This window comes from Microtus oregoni, unplaced genomic scaffold (assembly GCF_018167655.1).
Source record: "Microtus oregoni isolate MIOR12 unplaced genomic scaffold, Mior012 000016F_ref0000370, whole genome shotgun sequence".
NCBI classification, from domain to species: Eukaryota; Metazoa; Chordata; class Mammalia; order Rodentia; family Cricetidae; genus Microtus; species Microtus oregoni.
The window spans coordinates 38,949,951-38,966,711 of record NW_024543075.1 but is presented as its reverse complement, the minus strand read 5'-3'; the positions used below and the strand labels follow the sequence as shown (position 1 = coordinate 38,966,711).

Genomic DNA, 16,761 nt, shown 5'->3' with positions numbered 1-16,761 from the left:
ACACAGCACCTCCAGATTCCTGACTATCTGGGAATTGAGACCCTGAATATTTTGCCTTGACCATGCTGCCAGAGACACTGGCCCTTCCTGCACTCCCTCAAACCCTGACTACCCAACCACATCCTATATGGCACCATTCTTCACATTCTTCCCCTCCTCCCCTCCTTCCCACTTCCTCCCTAGCCAAAGAGAAGGTTGAAGGCCAACTTCCTCCTCCTTACCCATCTAGCTAGCTCCCCTCCGATTTCTCCTACTGCCTCTCCTGACTCTTCCATGCCACAACCCATCTCTTGGACCCCTTCTACACACTGTCCTAACCCGTCCCAATCCTTCCTTGTCTCTTCTCATACCAGGTCTCACCAACCTCTGGACGTTCTCTGCCCTTTCCGAGAGGTAGCAGGAGCTGATGGAATTGTTAGAGTCCACGTTCCCTTCTCTCTTCAGGACCTCTCACAATTAGAAAAGCAGTTGGGTTCCTTTTCTGCTGTTCCGTCTGTTTATATCGAGGAGTTTTGCTATCAATTTAACCTGGCATGATCTCTATGCCATCCAGGCCTCTACTCTCTCTCCTGAAGAGCAAAGTGGGTTCAGGCAGCAGCTAGAGAGTACACAGACCAGACACACCTAGTGGACAGTACAGTCCCTGTCGGGGACTTGTCTGTTCCAGCTACAGAACTGTACTGGGATTATCAACCAGGCCAGAATGGCTGGCAGAGGTGGGACATCATGGTCTGCTGCCTCCTTCAGGGCAAGACGATGGTCTCATAAAAAGTTGTTAACTTTGAAAAACTCTGAGAGATCACACAGCAAGCTGATGAAAATCTTGCCATTTTTTAAAACCGATTACAAGGGACCATGATTCAATATACTTGACTAGACCCTTCTAGATTGTTCCTTCTAAGGTCCCTTCTCCATTCATACGCTGACAGCTTTCTCCCTGCCCCCTCAACAATAGACCCTCATGCTCTTGAATCTGCCCCACTCTCTTCAGGGGACAGAGTACTCACCAAACAGCTAGTTCCTAGATCTCTCAAATCATGATGGACAGGACCTCACAAGGTAATATTTATCACCCCTTTGACTGCCAAGGTTTTGGGACACCCATGTTGGTATCACCTCTCCAGGTTCAAGCGGGCACCTATTCAGGATTCTTGGTTTGCCCTAGAGTTAGGGCCCTCTACCCTCTGGTTTTTTAAGATGCCACAATGAAGGGCCTACTCATGTTTATCTGTACAGATGATAACAATCTATATTTTCTCCTAGCAACCTGCCTTCTCAGATCTCTCAGGGAACAGATGTCTTGATGGGCCTCATAGGCCTGGACCTGAGGCCCAGTGTGACTTCCTAAGCATAATTTGAGTTTGGTGAGGCCTAGTGTAACTTCCTGAGCCTAACTTGAGTTTGGAGACCTGTCTCTGGCTACCCAACCTAGGCCGACTTCTGCCCAGCTTCAACTAATACGGCAGAATATTTTTTTTTAATTTATTTATTTATTAAGGATTTCTGCCTCCTCCCCGCAACCGCTTCCCATTTCCCTCCCCCTCCCCCGATCAAGTCCCCCTCCCTCATCTGCTCGAAGAGCAATCAGGGTTCCCTGACCTGTGGGAAGCCCAAGGACTGCCCACCTCTATCCAGGTCTCGTAAGGTGAGCATCCAAACTGCCTAGGCTCCCACAAAGCCAGTACGTGCAGTAGGATCAAAAACCCACTGCGATTGTTCTTGAGTTCTCAGTATTCCTCATTGTCCGCTATGTTCAGCTAGTCCGGATTTATCCCATGCTTTTGGTCCTTGTTTCTTGCTTTGCCTTGGCCCATCCCAGGCTTCTCCACCCCATCACAACCCTATATAAGCCCTGCTTGATATCATTAAATGAGTTCCTGCTTTGACAGACTCACAACTCAGTGGGTACATTTCTTCCTGGTGTGTGTGGTAGGGGTGGTGGGGGCCTTAGTTGCAACACTCGCCATCCTGTTCACCTTGCGCATCCGGTTCTGCCTCTACCCTTCCTTCCAGGGAAACTGGCAATGTCTGAGGTCTTCAGGATGGCAGTTAATTGATGCCTTTCCAGCCACACCTCCCAGTAAGTGTGAGCTTTCCCACTCCCAACTCTCTCCTACCCCACATCATGCCATACCCACAACACGCAGTCAGACATGAGCTGGTGCCCCATATCCAAAGAGTCTGGAATGTTTGGGTTGAAGTCCCATCCCAAGTTGCCCCCTCCTCTGGGAGTTGCCTCAGTCCACACTCCACCTCCAAGAAAGCCTGCCAAAAGATAACCCTTCCTCAGAGATTCTCAAGAACACTTTCACAGGCTATTTAAACAGCAAACCAGAGAACAAACACGTGGTTTCCAGTTTTCCTTCCTGTCTCCTCACTGGGGAACTGGAACACTACCCTGGAGTGCTGGTATCCATTAAACCTGTGCTTTATCTAATTCAGTTTGACTTAATCTGATTTGGATTTTTGTGTCAGTGGAGAGGTTTAACAGGGTACAAAATCATTTTAGAAGGCAGCAAGCACAGACCAAAAATACAAGGTGTTTAATTTACACATCTGAAGGAGGAGGCAGGTTAATTTATCTTAGTAGGAGAACTTTGTAGAATAGCAGTCTCAGGAAACTGCAGTTATCCAGGAGAGGTCACTGAGGTAGATAGTTTCTGCTCACACTGCCAACATTCACACTCACACCAAAGGATTTATCCTTTCCCTCGGAGTCTCATAAGCAGAAACCAGAGTTGGTCTGAAATACTGGGGTCTTTCACATGCTTTGCTATGTCAATAACACACGTTTACTCAGAATTTCATCTGTTGCTCACACATTCAGTCAATGCCTTTTCTGTTCCTTACAAAAAATATCCTAGATTTTCCAGGTATGATTATAATGTTTTAGGTACAAACTAAATGAAATAATATATTGATTGGTCAGTAATTCAATTAAATTCATTCCAAAGGGATATGATATGGACTTTGTATCCATTTGGTGCTCCTAGTGGGTGACAACATAAACATTAGGATTTCTACTGCCTACTTAGATGAAGTAGGTTATACTGAAGCATACCTCTGGATGGTGTATTCTGCATTTTGTCTATTATGTATTTTGTTTACAATGAGGAAATTGTTTTTACTTTGTCTCACATTTGTACTGTAGTGATATGCCTTTTCACACAACCATGATAAGGGAATGAACTGATCATGGATGGAATTCTCAGATACTATGAGTAGCATCAAGTTTTTCTCCTTTAAGTTGTTTTTACAGAGATTTAGTCACAGTGACAGAAAACTGACTAGTACCATACAACTCCTCTGAAAGTAGAAATTTATGATCTGTTGAAAGACAAAATAAAGAGAACCAGAAGCTAATCTTTGGGTTATGATGTGGCTACAAGCCTATGGTGCCCAGTGAGGGGAAGGTGGTTTGAGTAAGAATGCCTGCCTATAGGGTCATGTATTTGAATGCTTAGATCCACCAATTGGCACTATTCGAAAGGAAAAGAAGATGTGGTCTTGTGTACTAAGTGTGTCACTAAGGGTGGGCTTTGAGGTTTCAGAAACTCAGTGTAGGCCAAATAGCTCATTCTTCTTGCTGCCTTCAGGATTTGGATGTAAAACTCTCAGCTATCATGCTTGCCTGTGTGTCAGCATTTTTGCTGCTGTAAAGATAATGCACTAAACCTCAAAAACTGTAAGCAAGCCCCGATTGAATGTTTTCTTTTATAAGAATTTCCAAGGTCATGGCATCTCTTCACAGCAATAGAACTCTGTTTAAAACAGTAGTTGGTACCAGGAGTGGAATATTGCTGTGACATACCTGATCATGATGCTTGTTGGCAGAATTTGGATGCTGGAACTTTTGATTAGGAAAGCAATGATTGCTTCAAATGGTACTTAATGAGCCATATGAGTGGAAACATAGAAGACAGTGGTGGTGAGAACAACATAGATTATGACTCAGGGGATTTCAGAGAAAAAGAATATTAGTCAGTGGTATAGAGACTGTTGTAGTGGTATTTTGGCAAGAAAGTGGGTGCTTTTTGCCCTTGTCCAAAATATTTGCCTGAGGGTAACTTGAAAAGTTTGGGATTGGGGAGCTCGGGGGTTTCTTGGCCCCCTGTCCTGCTTGGGCTCTCTGCAGGGCCTCTACTCCCCGGGTGCTGCCTCTTTCTTCCTGGCCCACCCAGCTTCCGTCCAGAGCCCTCCCCACTTCACCCCCACTACCCTCTTTTGGCGCGTGGCATCGCCCAGCGCAGCCTATCTGGGCGCTGGGTCCGAGTACCCGGGGCTCCCGGGCGGGCAGCAGTTCCTTTGTTTCTGTGGCCTGCCTGCACCAAGCGGGGTAGGCGCTTTGTCTGCGAGCTGCCCAACCAGCACGGAGGCCTGATCTTTCGGCGCCAGGAGACCCAGCATTGGGGTGAGTTTCTGGCCCACGGCGCCAGCCTGGGACGGGGAGCTCGGGGGTTTCTTGGCCCCCTGTCCTGCTTGGGCTCTCTGCAGGGCCTCTACTCCCCGGGTGCTGCCTCTTTCTTCCTGGCCCACCCAGCTTCCGTCCAGAGCCCTCCCCACTTCGCCCCCACTACCCTCTTTTGGCGCGTGGCATCGCCCAGCGCAGCCTATCTGGGCGCTGGGTCCGAGTACCCGGGGCTCCCGGGCGGGCAGCAGTTCCTTTGTTTCTGTGGCCTGCCTGCACCAAGCGGGGTAGGCGCTTTGTCTGCGAGCTGCCCAACCAGCACGGAGGCCTGATCTTTCGGCGCCAGGAGACCCAGCATTGGGGTGAGTTTCTGGCCCACGGCGCCAGCCTGGGACGGGGAGCTCGGGGGTTTCTTGGCCCCCTGTCCTGCTTGGGCTCTCTGCAGGGCCTCTACTCCCCGGGTGCTGCCTCTTTCTTCCTGGCCCACCCAGCTTCCGTCCAGAACCCTCCCCACTTCACCCCCACTACCCTCTTTTGGCGCGTGGCATCGCCCAGCGCAGCCTATCTGGGCGCTGGGTCCGAGTACCCGGGGCTCCCGGGCGGGCAGCAGTTCCTTTGTTTCTGTGGCCTGCCTGCACCAAGCGGGGTAGGCGCTTTGTCTGCGAGCTGCCCAACCAGCACGGAGGCCTGATCTTTCGGCGCCAGGAGACCCAGCATTGGGGTGAGTTTCTGGCCCACGGCGCCAGCCTGGGACGGGGAGCTCGGGGGTTTCTTGGCCCCCTGTCCTGCTTGGGCTCTCTGCAGGGCCTCTACTCCCCGGGTGCTGCCTCTTTCTTCCTGGCCCACCCAGCTTCCGTCCAGAGCCCTCCCCACTTCGCCCCCACTGCCCTCTTTTGGCGCGTGGCATCGCCCAGCCCAGCCTATCTGGGCGCTGAGTCCGAGTACCCGGGGCTCCCGGGGGGCAGCAGTTCCTTTGTTTCTGTGGCCTGCCTGCACCAAGCGGGGTAGGCGCTTTGTCTGCGAGCTGCCCAACCAGCACGGAGGCCTGATCTTTCGGCGCCAGGAGACCCAGCATTGGGAGAGTCAACATTGGGGAGAGACAGCGTTTGGTAGGCAAGGAGACCTAATCCGGTAAAAGAAGATCCATAGGGAGCATTTGGAAGAAGAGATGGGCCGACGTCAAGGCAAGAATTCGCCCAACAAGCTGAAAAGCAACATGAAGCTACCAGAAACAAGCGACCTCACAACGGGAGGACAAGAACCCCTTAATCAAGAGGAAGGAGAAAAGATTGACTTCATGAAAGTGATTGACACCCTTAAACAGCATGTAAAAAACGCCCTTATAGAAATGGATGAGAAATATAACAGAAAGTTTGAAGAATTGAATAAATCAGTGAATGATACCCTAGAAAACCAAGGAAAAACAATCAAACAGATAATGGAAACAGTTCAAGACCTGAAAACTGAAATGGAGGCAAAGAAGAAAACACAAACAGAGGGCCGTCTGGACATGGAAAATCTAGGTAAACGAATAGAGACTACAGAAACGAGCATAACCAGCAGAATAGTAGAGATAGAAGAAAGACTCTCGGATTCTGAAGATACCATAGAGAAAATAAACACACTGATCAAAGAAAACAGCAAGTCCAACAAACTCTCATCACAAAACATTCAGGAAATATGGGACACAATAAAGAGACCAAACCTAAGAATAATAGGAGTAGAAGAAGGAGAAGAAGTGCAGCTCAATGGTCCAGAAAATCTATTTAATAAAATTATAGAAGAAAACTTTCCCAACCTAAGGAAAGATTTTCCTATGAAGGTGCAAGAAGCATACAGAACACCGAATAGGCTGGATCAAAAAAAAACATCCCCTCGCCATATAATTATCAAAACACAAAGCATACAGAATAAGGAAAGAATATTAAGAGCTGCAAAGGAAAAAGGCCAAATTACTTATAAAGGTAAACCTATCAGACTTACATCTGACTTCTCCATGGAAACCATGAAAGCCAGAAGGTCCTGGATAGATGTACTGCAGAAACTGAGAGACCATGGGTGCAAGCCCAGATTACTATACCCAGCCAAGCTTTCATTCACTATAAATGGAGAAAATAAAATTTTCCAGGATAAAAACAAATTTAAACAATACGCAGCCACAAATCCAGCCTTACAGAAAGTAATTGAAGGAAAATCACTAACCAAGGAGTCCAACAATGACCACAATAACTCAGACATCTAGAGACCCTTCACCAACACAAAACAAAGAAGGGAAACACACAAACTCTACGACTAAAAAAAAATGACCGGAGTTAACAACCACTGGTCATTAATATCACTTAATGTCAATGGACTCAACTCACCTATAAAAAGGCACAGGCTAAGAGATTGGATAAGAAAACAGGATCCAACATTCTGCTGTTTACAAGAAACACACCTCAACCACAAAGACAGGCACCTACTCAGAGTAAAGGGCTGGGAAAAGGCCTATCAAGCAAATGGACCTAAGAAACAGGCAGGTGTGGCCATACTAATCTCTAACAAAGTTGACTTTAAACTTAAATCAATCAGAAGAGATGGAGAGGGGCATTTTATACTCATAACAGGAACAGTTCATCAGGATGAAGTCTCAATCCTGAACATCTATGCCCCTAATATAAAAGCACCCACGTACATAAAAGAAACATTGCTAAAATTCAAGGCCGCCATCAAACCGCACACACTAATAGTAGGAGACTTCAACACTCCTCTCTCCCCAATGGACAGGTCAATCAGACAGGAACCTAACAGAGAAATAAGAGAATTAGTGGAGGTAATGAATCAAATGGACTTAACAGACATCTATAGAACATTCCATCCAAATAGGAAAGAATATACCTTCTTCTCTGCAGCTCATGGAACCTTCTCGAAAATCGACCACATAGTCGGTAACAAAGCAAACATCCACAGTTACAAAAAAATATTAGTAACCACCTGTGTCTTATCAGATCACCATGGATTAAAGTTAGAATTCAACAATAATGCTACCCCCAGAAAGCATACAAAGTCATGGAAACTGAACAGTCAACTATTGAACCATAGCTGGATTAAGGAAGAAATAAAGAAAGAAATTAAAGTCTTCCTGGAATTCAATGAAAATAAAGAAACAACATACTCAAACTTATGGGACACTATGAAAGCAGTCCTAAGAGGAAAGTTCATAGCACTAAGTGCCCACTTAAAGAAAACAGAGAAAGCTCACATTGGAGACTTAACAGCCCACCTGAAAGCTCTAGAAAAAAAAGAAGCAGACTCACCTAGGAGGAGTAGAAGACTGGAAATAATCAAAATGAGGGCTGAAATCAACAAAATAGAAACACAGAAAATAATACAAAAAATCAATGAAACAAAAAGCTGGTTCCTGGAGAAAATCAACAAGATTGACAAACCACTATCCAAGCTAATCAAACGGCAGAGAGAGAATTTGCAAATTAATAAGATCAGAAATGAAAAGGGGGACATAACCACAGACACAGAGGAAATTCAGAGAATCATTAGATCTTACTACAAAAGCCTATATGCCACAAAATTGGAAAATGTAAAGGAAATGGATACTTTTTTAGATAAATATCATATACCAAAGTTAAATCAGGACCTGGTGAACAATCTAAATAGACCTGTTAGTCGCGAAGAATTAGAAGAGGTTATCAAAAACCTCCCTACCAAAAAAAGCCCAGGACCAGATGGTTTCAATGCGGAATTCTACCAGATCTTCCAAGAAGATCTAATACCTATACTCCTTAATGTATTCCACAAGATAGAAACAGAAGGGTCATTACCAAACTCCTTTTATGAAGCCACAATTACTCTGATACCAAAACCACTCAAAGACTCAACCAGGAAAGAGAACTACAGGCCAATCTCACTCATGAATATCGACGCAAAAATCCTCAACAAAATACTGGCAAATCGAATCCAAGAACACATAAGAAAAATTATCCATTATGATCAAGTAGGCTTCATTCCTGAGATGCAGGGCTGGTTCAACATACGAAAATCTATCAATGTAATCCAGCGTATAAATAAACTGAAAGAAAAAAACCATATGATCATTTCATTAGATGCTGAAAAAGCATTTGACAAAATTCAACATCCATTTATGTTAAAAGTCTTGGAGAGATTAGGGATACAAGGGTCATACCTAAATATAATAAAAGCTATATACAGCAAGCCGACAGCTAACATCAAATTAAACGGAGAGAAACTCAAAGCCATCCCACTTAACTCAGGAACACGACAAGGCTGTCCACTCTCCCCATACCTCTTCAATATAGTGCTTGAAGTTCTAGCAATAGCAATAAGACAACATAATGGAATCAAGGGGATTCGAATTGGAAAGGAAGAAGTTAAACTTTCGTTATTTGCAGATGATATGATAGTGTACATAAGCGACCCCCAAAACTCCACCAAAGAACTCCTACAGCTGATAAACAGCTTTAGTAATGTGGCAGGATACAAGATCAACTCCAAAAAATCAGTCGCCCTCTTATACACAAAGGATATGGAAGCAGAGAGGGAAATCAGAGAAGCTTCACCATTCACAATAGCCAAAAACAACATAAAATATCTTGGGGTAAATCTAACCAAGGAAGTGAAAGATCTATTTGACAAGAACTTTAAGGCATTGAAGAAAGAAATTGAAGAGGATACCAAAAGATGGATGGACCTCCCTTGCTCTTGGATTGGTAGGATCAACATAGTAAAAATGGCAATTCTACCAAAGGCTATTTATAGATTCAATGCAATCCCCATCAAGATCCCATCAAAATTCTTCACAGATCTGGAGAGGACAATAATCAACTTTATATGGAAAAACAAAAAACCCAGGATAGCCAAAACAATCCTATACAATAAAGGATCTTCTGGAGGCATTACCATCCCTGACTTCAAACTCTATTACAGAGCTACAGTAATGAAAACAGTGTGGTACTGGCATAAAAACAGAGAAGTCGACCAATGGAATCGTATAGAAGACCCGGATTTTATCCCACAAACCTATGAACACCTGATTTTCGATAAAGGAGTTAAAAGTATAAAATGGAAGAAAGAAAGCATCTTCAACAAATGGTGCTGGCACAACTGGATGTCATCTTGTAGAAGAATGAAAATAGACCCTTATCTATCACCGTGCACAAAACTCAAGTCCAAATGGATTAAAGACCTCAATATCAGCCCGAACACACTGAACCTGATAGAAGAGAAAGTGGGAAGTACCCTACAGGAGCTGGGCACAGGAGATCGCTTCCTATGTATAACCCCAGAAGCACAGACATTAAGGGCAACATTGAATAAATGGGACCTACTTAAACTGAGAAGCTTCTGTAAAGCAAAGGACATAGTCAATAAGACACAAAGGCAACCTACTGATTGGGAGAAGATCTTCACCAACCCCACAACAGACAAAGGTCTGATCTCCAAAATATATAAGGAACTCAAGAAACTAGACTTTAAAATGCTAATTAACCCAATTAAAAAATGGGGCACTGAACTGAACAGAGAATTCTCAGCAGAGGAAGTTCAAATGGCCAAAAGACACTTAAAGTCGTGCTCAACTTCCTTAGCAATCAGGGAAATGCAAATCAAAACAACTTTGAGATATCATCTTACACCTGTCAGAATGGCTAAAGTCAAAAACACCAAGGATAACCTTTGCTGGAGAGGCTGTGGAGGAACGGGTACCCTCATCCAATGCTGGTGGGAATGCCATCTTGTGCAACCACTGTGGAAGTCAGTGTTTCGGTTTCTCAGGAAATTCGGGATCAACTTACCCCTGGACCCAGCAATACCACTCCTGGGAATATACCCAAGAGATGCTCTATCATATGACAAAAGCATTTGTTCAACTATGTTCATAGCAGTATTATTTGTAATAGCCAGAACCTGGAAACAACCTAGATGCCCTTCAATGGAAGAATGGATGAAGAAAGTATGGAATATATACACGCTAGAGTACTACGCTGCGGTAAAAAACAATGACTTCTCGAATTTTGCAGGCAAATGGATGGAAATAGAAAACACTATCCTGAGTGAGGTGTCCCAGACCCAAAAAGATGAACATGGGATGTACTCGCTCATAATTGGTTTCTAGCCATAAATTAGCGCCACGGAGTCTACAATAGGTGAACCTAAAGAAGCTAAGTAAGAAGGTGAACCCAAGGAAAAACATATAGTTATCCTCTTGGCTAAGGGAAGTAGACCCAATTGCCGGGGAGAAAATTAGGAGCTTGGGGGTGGGGTGGGATGGGGGTAAGGGGAGATGGGGAGAGAAAAGGTAGAAGGGAAGGAGGGGGGATTTGGGGAATCAGGAGAATTGGGATAAAGGAAAGGTGGATAGGGGAGCACGGAACCACAATTCTTAGTTAAGGGAACCACTTTAGGGTGAGCAAGAGATTTGACCCTAGAGGGGCTCCCAAGTGCCCAACATGAGGTTCCCAGTTAGTTCCTTGGGTAGCTGAGGATTGGGAACCTGAAATGACCCTATCCGAGAGCAATACTGACGAATATCTTGCATATCATCATAGAACCTTCATCTGGTGATGGATGGAGACAGAGACAGAGACCCACACTGGAGCACTGGACTGAGCTCCCAAGGTCCCAATGAGGAGCAGAAGGAGGGAGAACATGAGCAAAGAAGTCGGGACCACGAGGCGTGCACCCACCCACTGAGACAGTGGAGCTGATCTACTGGGAGCTCACCAAGGCCAGCTGGACTGTGACCGAAAAAGCATGGGATAAAACCGGACTCTCTGAACATGGCGAACAATGAGGGCTGATGAGACGCCAAGGACAATGGCACGGGGCTTTGATCCTACTTAATGTGCTGGCTTTGTGGAAGCCTAGCCAGTTTGGATGTTCACCTTCCTAGATATGGACGGAGGGGGGAGGACCTAGGACTTACCACAGGGCAGGGAACCTGGACTGCTCTGTGGACTGGAGAGGGAGGGGGAGAGGAGTGGGGGGAGGGGTAGAAGGGTGGGAGGAGGGGGAGAAAGGTGGGAGGAGGGGGAGGGAAATGGGAGGCTGGGAGGAGGTGGAAACTTGTTTTTTGTTTATGTTTTTTTTTCTTCTTTTCTTAATAAAAAAAATTATTTAAAAAAAAAAAAAGTTTGGGATTATTGATATAGGTGGAGGACATTTCAAGAGAGCATAGTGCTGATTCTTCCTATGGTTGCTATTAATAACTTTTATGTAGATTTATAATGAAAAAGAGCAAACTGCATGTAGAAAATTATAACATGTATGGTTTGAGGAGAAAGGGAGGGCAGGAAGAATAATGGTGTTAGGTCCATTGCTTAAAGAGATAAAAAGTTTAAAGGAAAGCCAGATGCTAAACAGAATGAAGAGAGTTATGTGCTTACGACAAGGTCCCATCCAGGTAAATTTAAAATTGTGGAAAGGATTTAAAGACAAGCTTAAGAAGTGAAGGAAACAATGGGAAACAGTAAACCGGTGCAACTGAATTTGAACGAGGGGAAAGTTCCAGCCCTGGCAAGCAGCAGACCTCGGCAGCTTCAGCAAAGTGTTTCTGTCTTTAGAATAAAAGATAAAAGAAAAAGCCTACAGACTATCCTTCCATGCTAAGGAAAACTGATGAGGCCATGCTTGTGTCAGGGGTATCTGAATGGAGGCCCAGCCAAGCCATTATGTGAAGCTGTAAAGGTGAAACCTGGATTTTGTTTAGAGACATAAGATTCCTGCCAATGAAAGCTGGAGACTTATTGTGGAAAAGCACGAGAGAGAAACATGTGTTTTAGTAAACAAAACTGATAGGAGCAGGAAATCTGAAGAATGCCTTGACATCAAACATAGAATGAAGTTTGTCCTGCTGGTTTTCGGTCTTGCTTTGGTCCTGTATTTCCTTACTCTGGTCTCTTTCCTCTTTCTTCCCTTTTGGAATGGTGATGTGTATCCTGTACAATTATATGCTGGAAGTATATGATCTGCTTTTTTTAATTTTTATTTTATATGGAATTACATTTAACAGATTTCTATGAGTCTCATAAGATTCCTTATCATCTTTCTTTTCATCCTCGCTTCCAACTCTGAACTCATATAGTACAGTGTACTTGGAGTGCAGCATTCTGTACTTGAGACTGAACCTTCTGAAATGATTTTAACTATGCTCCTTTTCCTAACTTTTGGAATAATAGTATATATTGAGTGACATTGTATGTTGGAAATATGTGGTACACTTTTTTATTTTGATTTCCCATGGGTTTAGAGTTAAGTAATTGCCTGGAATTTCAGAAGAGACTCTGTAGTTTTAAACATTGTTGAAGCTGTGACAGGCTATGGGGATTTTTGAAGTTTGACTGGATGCATTTTGTGTTATGGTAGGGCTATAGGCCAATGGAGGTTGGGAGTGGAATGTGGTAGGACCCATTCCCTATGGAGGAATACCTTGCTCAGTCCAGATACAGGGAGGAGGGCCTTGGCCCTGCCACAAATGATATGGCAGGCTTTCTTGATTCCCCATGGAAAGCCTTACCCTCTCTGAGGAATGGATGGGGATTAGAGTTGGGGGAAAGTGGGAGAGTGGGAGGGAAGGAGGGAGAGGGAACTTGGATTGGTATGTAAAATAAAAAGATTGTTTTTTAAAAATAAAATAAAAAAGAAAGAAAATGTCCACTATAGCCTCATAAATTTGAATACTTGACCACCAGAGTTTGGCACGAACAGAATGTATTAGTAGGTATGGCCTGGTTAGAGAAAGTCTGTGACTGGGATGGGATTTGGGATTTCAAAGGCTCAAGCAAGTCCCTTTGCACCTGTCCTCCTGCTGACTATTGATCCAGATGTAGAATTCTTAGCTATTATGTCTTCCTGCATGCTGGCATATTCCCTGCCATTATGAAAATGTGCTAAATCTCTGAAATTGTAAGTGTCTCAAATAAATGATTTCTGTAATAAGTGGTGTCAAATCATGGTGTCTTTTTAGAGTAATTGGATACTAAGACATAATGTATAGGCTTGGAGAAAATATATAATATCTAATAAAGTAGTATCATTCTATATATATGTAACCCTTGAAAACCAATAACATGAAAATGAACAACATAGTAAAAGACTTGTTCAAAGACTTGGTCTAACAAGCTCTTCATCTAGAAGATTTACTGATTGTTTATAGGTTTATAAATGATTTTTGACAAGAATTGTTGTTTAGAAAATGAATGCAATCATGATATATTACCATTATTAAATTGATCACTATCTGTATTCCTTGCAATACACAATATTTGAGAAGAAGTGGAGGAAGTCATGTGAATTCAAATAAGTTAACATCACTAATGAAGATACTTTAGGCTTTCCAAACAAAACATTTATCATAGAAACAAGAAATCTTATTCCTTGGTAATGTCACATAAATGTTGAAAGCTTAAGTTAACACAAACATCTGACTAGAGACCGAATGGAAGCTTTAATCATATTTGCTAATCTAGACAGAGGTAAGCAAGATGTCTATTAATGGCTTCAGTCTGGAAAGCCCTTCATGAGCTAGCTCATCTGTTTGAGCTCCTGTTCACCAGTTGGTGGCGCACTTGTGTAAAAACGTTGACTCTTCACTTTTGTCTACAGTAACTAAAGCAGGATGAAAGTTTGTCACCTCTGTCTTCATTGTGTGACTGGTCCTATTTGGCTGAAGGCACAGAGGTAAGTTATTGTCCTTAACATTTCCTTTTAAAGGGATGTTAAATCCCAGGAAGAGGAAAACCTAAATGAATCAACAATCCATCTCTTAGATGAGATCTTTTCATGAGGACTGGACTTCATTATCTGTGATTGAAGAACAGATGAAGAATTTAATAATTTATGGGACCACCTTGCAGTAGTGACTTCCTTCTAGTAGTTGAAATATTCCTAGACACATGATGTGCAGAACTATTACTGGACTACGATTGCTTAACTATGCATACTTTTGACTTTCTATTTGAATCTAAAACCTTCATACCAACACCCTGAAGATGGATTTAGGGACCACTGGTTCCACTTTTTATTCCAATTATGACAATATAGAGCAAATCTCCTCTCGATTTTTACCACCATACATCTCTTTAACTGTTATATAAGCCATGATCTTCATTACGTTGGATCTCTGGGTTCATATTAAAACCCTTGGTCAGGTTCTTAATGCAAAGAATTATTCATATAGAATGACCTCCCTTATTATGTGATTTAAAGTAATAAAATGTCGTATAAAGAATCACACTTCAGTATAATGCTTAGATGAGACCTATGTCTGCTCTTTCCCATTTTTAACTTCAGACAGGTCAGACATAGCCCATCAAAATTCCAGTTCATTGTCTCATAAAGGATTGTTGGAATTATTTACTCATGTTCATCTGTTAAAAGCCAAATATTTAGTCTGACAGCTTTTGTTAATTTTCTCTCCCTCATATCCCCTGGACTCTGTCTGACCCTCCTCCAGAGACAGTCCATAACTAACTTTTCCTTTCCTTCTCCTACGTCAATTTCCTGGCCACAGGGAGAACAGTCTTTAAGCACCCACCTGCCCCATATTGGCCTCTTCCTCATCATGTTTGTCCTCCCACATGAGCAAGAGCCTAGTCTGGTCAGCGATATGGTTCAGTGAGTTCTTGCATATGATCTCACAATGTGAACTGAATCCCTGGGACCCGCAACATGTCAAAGGAGAGAAAATAATCCACACAGATGTTTCCTGACCTTCATATGTGTGATATGGCAAATATGATTGCCCAGCATGCAAAAACTCAAAATAACAATAACATGTATACTTAAAAATGAAAAGATCCTTTTCTTCCTGGTTTATGATATGCTTTTTCCCCCTGTTGTATATGTCCCTTTCCAATATTTAAAATAATCCTTTCAAAGAAGGGTTCCCACTTTAAGCTTGGTCTTTTGTTCTATTTGCTCATACAAACCCCCACGTTATATTTTAGTTTAGAATTTCATTCTCCCATCCTTTTAGTTTGTTTATGGGGTAATAGTTTTACGAGTATGAATAATATGTTCTTATGATGTCTTTTTGTTTTTCTCAAGACAGCATTTCTCTGTGTAACAGCCCTACCCATTCTTGAACTAGCTCTTGAAGAGCAGGCTGGCCTTAAACTCATACAGACCCACTAGCCTCTGCCTCCCAAGTGTTGGGATTAAAGGCATGAGCTATCACTACCTTGTTTATGATGTCTTTTTTAATGTTTGCAAGCTTTGTAAATATGAGAAAGATTTTGGGATAGTTCTCAGTCCTTTCCCCTCCTCCAAATGGCTTGGATTTTACAGTAGGTTTGCTTTATACTGCTTTGCCTTCTATCTTGAGTTATTTCCCCTACCTTTTATTGACTCATCTCTTTTGCATGTATGCTAATGTCTAAAGAGAGGCACATGTGTCTTCCCCCTTCACTTCAGCTTATCTATGGTCACTTGTGAAAAAGAAATGTGTTTGTCTGAAAAGAAAATATAGCTTCTGGTTCCAAGAGGTAAAGGTCTGAGGTCCAATTAAACCTTGTAAGAAAACATGAACCTCTATGATTGAAAACGAAGCCTGCTCAGTCAGAAGTTTCTCTATTTCCCCTTGAGTGACATAAAAGTATTTTCCATCACTAACTCTTGAATACGGAAATTGAAGATAGTAAAGTCTATGTCCCTCAGGGTTGACTTTGTCCCTCTTTTCAGTGGAACAGAAATATGAACTTTAGATTCAGTGCTAAACAATGCTTGTGGCTTCAGCATGCCATAATTGTAATGACTCCTTATCTTTTCCATCAGTTTCCATTTTGCATTGTCTATTCCATTCATTCTATTTTGTATTTATCTGTCCACCCTGCTTCCCATCTACTCTTCCACTTACTTGTCTCTTTAGGCCAGGTGTCTGCTCCAGACAGAAATGCAGGGAGAGTGTGATCCTTCCTGGAGGAGGCAAGGCTGAAGAGTGTCAGTTACAGCACAGTGAGGGTTATTTATCTGGGGGCAAAGGCTGAATTTACTCTCAGCACAATAAAAATCTATGTTTTCCTTCTTACTTGGAGAAGTTTTGTGTTATTTCTGTTTATATTGTGTGTTATGTCACCATGGAGTAGAGTCCAGTTTATAAGTAACTAATCTTACATAAAGAAATTACGAATCCAATTTTATTGACACTTGAGAGAAGAACAACCGGGGCAGGAAACTCATATATCTTAGTAGCTTTTAGGAGGAAGGAGCTAAATGAACGAGGAAAACCACGCTTCATGAATCAGAGATGAGAAAATCAGGCTGATGCTGGTGAGATGGGTCAATGGATAATGTGCTGACTAGGCAACTGTGACGACCATTGTTCATACACCCAGAATCCACAT

General features: G+C 42.9%; 1 protein-coding gene across 2 annotated transcripts in view; it reads right to left on the bottom strand.

Annotated features, from left to right (window-relative positions):
• The window catches only part of LOC121457953 (interferon-induced very large GTPase 1-like), a 32,237-nt gene extending 15,890 nt beyond the window's left edge, over window positions 1-16,347 (bottom strand). The window contains exon 1 of one of the 2 annotated variants that reach the window (XM_041667047.1): window positions 16,275-16,347. The gene's annotated coding sequence lies outside the window, so the exon portion shown is untranslated. The remainder of the gene's footprint in view (window positions 1-16,274) is intronic. The other variant, XM_041667046.1, reaches the window with a different exon arrangement.
• Window positions 16,348-16,761: the final 414 nt, after the last annotated feature.